Here is a 4,819-nt window from a genome sequence, read left to right as displayed (position 1 = left end):
AGTTGCCTTTTCCACCAGCAGGTTCGTTTGCAGGTCTGAGAAAATATTTATATTATTTTTCATGCATATGGAAGATGGCTTAGGTTGGTCACTTCTTCATGGGACAATAATTTTGGGGAAATTTTGAGCCACTGAAGCCATTATGTATCTGGATATCTAGGGAACAAGAAGTGAACTCTTTCTGCAGATCTTTGTATAGCAGGCTTGGCTGAGCTGATCTCCTCTGCAACAGTGTCCTGAACAGCTCTTTCCTGAGAGTTGCAGAATAACAAGACCCTGAGAGTTTTCAGGAATATGTGTCTATTTGCTTTTGTGAGCTTCTAAAAGAGTTGTGCAAAAAAAGATAAGTATTTAATTAAAATTGAATTGAAAGAAATAAAATGAATCTTCTGGAGAAACATAGTGAATAGGACTAGGTCAATATAAGATTTTGGAGTATGCTCCTGAGGGCAAAAAGAAAAGTGAATTAAAAAAAGGAAGATATGGAGGAAGATTTTAGATAACACAGTGCTTGGATAGAAAGATAATAAAAAATTTTAATTCATATAATAATATAGTTTGGAACATAAGGAAACATGATATTTAAATTGCATGTTACTGTTAAATTGAATTTAGACAGAAGAAGCATTAAAATGTACCAAAATTAAATAAATAAGTTAGGAATTATGAAATACAGAAGTTTATCTTCCCCTCCTACCCTGCCTGAAAGGGACATTTGACCATATCTCTAGACATGTATATCTTTCACAACTTTGTGGGGTCAGCAAGACTCTCATTTAGTGGAGTAGAAGCCAGAGATGCTACTATACATGGTACAATAAACAGTGCTACTATACATGGTACAATAAAAAGACTCTCATTTAGTGGAGTAGAAGCCAGAGATGCTACTATACATGGTACAATAAACAGGGTAGATTTCCACAACAAAGAATAATCTAGCACAAAATATCAGTGCTGCTGAGGTTTAGAATGCCCGAAATAGAGGAATAAGTAAGAGTTTTATAATAGTGAGAATTTACTGGAAAAGATTGCATTCACATAGGCCCTTATCTTTGAATATCTGAGCATATAGGGCCATGGAGAGCTCTTAGTGTTGCTTGGGACTTCAGACCTTTAGTGCTGGAATATCTAAAAGCTATTTGTTATATTGCAGAACCAGAGATAGCCTTATCAGAAATGATAGTCTGAGTAGAAGGCCTTCTTTAATAGGGAATGCAACGGAAGGGATTTCTGGTCTGAGTGACTTACAGTGTCACAACAAGGAAAGTTTCAGATGAACCAGGATGTATCATTTGCTCTAAGATTCTGCATTATACTAGATATAGATTTGCCAGATTTACCAAACGAAAGAAAATTGTCACAACAAGGAAAGTTTCAGATGAACCAGGATGTATCATTTGCTCTAAGATTCTGCATTGTACTAGATATAGAGTTGCCAGATTTACCAAACGAAAGAAAATAAGATGCTGAATTAAATTTCATAGTAGTTTTTATTATGATTTTGTCCCATGCAATATTTGGGACATAGTTAGTGCAAACAATTCATTATCTATCTCAGATTCAAAATTAACTAAGAACGTATATTTATTTGGCAACCCTACCTGGTCATCAATTTGAGAAATCCCACCATTCTCTCCAGTAAGAACTCTTTTCTCATGAATGTCACCAGAATATGGTGACACCTTAAAATTCTCATCCACATTCTTAACAGCAATAGAAGGAGACAATGAGTGTTCTCGATGACTTACAAGGAGAGAAGAGAGGATTTTAAGAAAAGGAAGTGGTTTTGTTAATGTTTATGGATTTTTTTTTCATACATATTCTTAAATGGAGCCAAGTTGTTTTTTTTTTTTTTCTTTTTCTAACTTCCATTTTATATGTTACATCTCGGCATGAATATTCAGAACATCTCTGAAGACTACAACACTTTCACTAATTTTCATAGTTTTATAATATAAAGATTATCTTAAAAATAGTCAAAAGATTTAGCAAATAAACTATGACAATGTGATATCCACTAAGTAATATGTTAAGTTCTTTGACTGTTTTGCGCATCAGAGCCAGGCAAAGAGAGATGGGCACAATACTGGGAGTCAAGGAAAATGTATTTGTTTATCAAATATCTACATGTTATTGGGCAAATCATGGATTTTTCAAGTATCTGTTTGCTCATTTGTAAAAGAAGGCAGTTCAATAGGGAATCTTTATTGAAAAACATAAATTATGACTAACTTTAAAGTCAGGCCTATTATTCAAAAGAAGAATCATGATTAAAATGATAAGCTAATAATTAAACTACATGTATAAACTTCATGGACTTTTTTCGAATATCAAATTACACACACATATCATTGCTAGAATAGTTATAATTATAGAAGTTACTTGAGATGCTTCTACTTTTCATTAGTAGTTGTAGGACCAATAAATTAAATTATTTCATTTTGCTCTACTTTTCTTTGCAGGATTCATGAAGTTCAATGAGATGTGAATGGTTTATGTGAGAATTTGATTACATGTTACAATCCAAACTGCTTAAGTTAACAATTATTGCACATGTATGTTTTTAAAATTACATTTGAGACACATAGAAGAATTAATATTGCAATTTTTGAGAAAGTGACTTTTACTAGTAATTCTATTTCTGAAAGGCTAGTTTCTTCTGTCCTGATAATTAATACCTATCTGAATCATACCAGGTCTCTATTTTGTCTCACCTCATTTTCTACACAATGAGGAGTTACACATAGTCTATGTGTCAGTCATTTTTGATTTTTATTTCCAAGAATGATTTCCATGTTGAACAAAGGGAAACATGTTTCTGATGTAGAGAAATGTACCTTCTGAGGCCATATTCACCCTCTTGGGCTTTTTGGATTCCCCAGAACTGCAGGTCCCTTTGTTCATGATATTTCTCACTGTCTACAGCTTCAGTGTAGTAGGGAATCCCGGAATGATTGTGATCATCAAAATTAACCTCAAATTTCACACTCCCCTATATTTTTTTCTCAGCCATCTCTTGTTTGTGAACTTCTGCTATTCCACCATCATTGCTTAATCCCGGAATGATTGTGATCATCAAAATTAACCTCAAATTTCACACTCCCCTATATTTTTTCCTCAGCCATCTCTTGTTTGTGAACTTCTGCTATTCCACCATCATTGCTTCCAAGATGCTGCTGAACCTAGTTGTGGCAGACAGAACCATTTCATTCTCAGGGTGTATGGTGCAGTTCTTTTTCTTCTGCACCTTTGTGGTCACTGAGTTAATTCTATTTGCTGTGATGACCTATGATCATTTTGTGGTCATTTCCAACCATCTGCTCTACATGGTTGTCATGTCCCAGAAACTCTGTGCCAGGCTGGTTGTAGGAATATATGCACGGGGAGCAGCATGTTCCATGACACTCACATGCTCTGCTTTGAAAGTATCTTTTCATGGCTTCAACACAATCAATGACTTCTTCTGTGACTTATCCTCCCAGATGTCCCTCTCTTGCTCGGATTGTTATCTCAGCCAGTTGCTTCTGTTCACTGTTGCCACCTTCAATGAGATAAGCACATGGCTCATCATTCTCATGTCTTATGTGTTCATTGTTGTCACCGTACTGAAGATGCAGTTAACTAGTGAATGTTGCAAAGTCTTCTCCACCTATGCCTCCCACCTGACCGCCATCACCATCTTCCACAGGACCATCCTCTTCCTCTACCGTGTGCCCAACTCAGGAACTCTAGACACAGAGGGAAAGTGGCCCCTGTGTTTTACACAGTGGTGATCCCCATGTTGAATCCCCTGACCTACAGTCTGAGAAATAAGGATGCCAAGGATACAGTCAGCAAGATAAAGGACAGAAAATATTTGTCACATTGAATGCATCAATTTAATTTGGTTATTACAAAAGGACTCTCTCTATTTTTTAATGAAGTGTGCATCTAAAGTTAATTTTTAAAAAATTAGTTTTTCAAGAAGAGAAAAATTTTACAATGGAAAAAATATGAGTTTTAAGTCAGACAGACTATACATGGCTTAGCTTGAATAAGCCAGATTAGATTGATTGACCTTGATTTCAATCTTTGCCAGAAAAAATCTTATATGATTTTATTCATAGACAATTATGTGAAGCAACTGCATATGTGGACAACATGCTGGCATATTGTATTAGTGTAATAAAGGCTAGTTCTCACTTCTTTTCTGGTAACTGATAGGTGTAGGTGCTGACCCAAACAACTGAGTTCATGTTGTCAATGTAGTGAAATAAATGGCAGTTAGGAAAAGATAATATCACCCTTTAGAATCTCAAAATCTAGTAGTTTGGGTAAATATAGTAGGATTGGTGTGGTAACTGATAGGTGTAGGTGCTGACCCAAACAACTGAGTTCATGTTGTCAATGTAGTGAAGTAAATGGCAGTTAGGAAAAGATACTATCACCCTTTAGAATCTCAAAATCTAGTAGTTTGGGTAAATATAGTAGGATTGGTGGAGAGAGTAACTTCAAGATCATTTGGGGATGCAGGTTGGATTGCTTCATAATTGCATGCTGTGTTAACTTGGCCTTGAAGGACATGCATGGGACATGACAACCATGTAGAGCAGAGGGTTGGAAATGGCCACAAAATGATCATAGATCATCACACACACAAAAGAGAAAGAAAGAAGTTTCATTCAGGAGTAAAAGCATTAACAAAGTCATTATGTATAATTAAGTTGATGAGCCAATAAATATTTTTGAGCTACTATTTTATGTCATATGCATAGAAAGTATATTGATAGATACTTGAATAAATGTGCATTTGAGTAAGATATTGCTACTATTCTATGTT

At 35.2% G+C, this 4,819-nt stretch overlaps 1 pseudogene; it reads left to right on the top strand.

Annotated features, from left to right (window-relative positions):
• Window positions 1-2,812: 2,812 nt before the first annotated feature.
• Window positions 2,813-3,868, top strand: LOC103582734 (annotated as a pseudogene).
• Window positions 3,869-4,819: the final 951 nt, after the last annotated feature.

The sequence above is a fragment of the Galeopterus variegatus genome, unplaced genomic scaffold, assembly GCF_000696425.1.
Source record: "Galeopterus variegatus unplaced genomic scaffold, G_variegatus-3.0.2 Scaffold17627, whole genome shotgun sequence".
NCBI lineage: Eukaryota > Metazoa > Chordata > Mammalia > Dermoptera > Cynocephalidae > Galeopterus > Galeopterus variegatus.
This window is presented reverse-complemented; position numbering and strand designations above follow the sequence as displayed.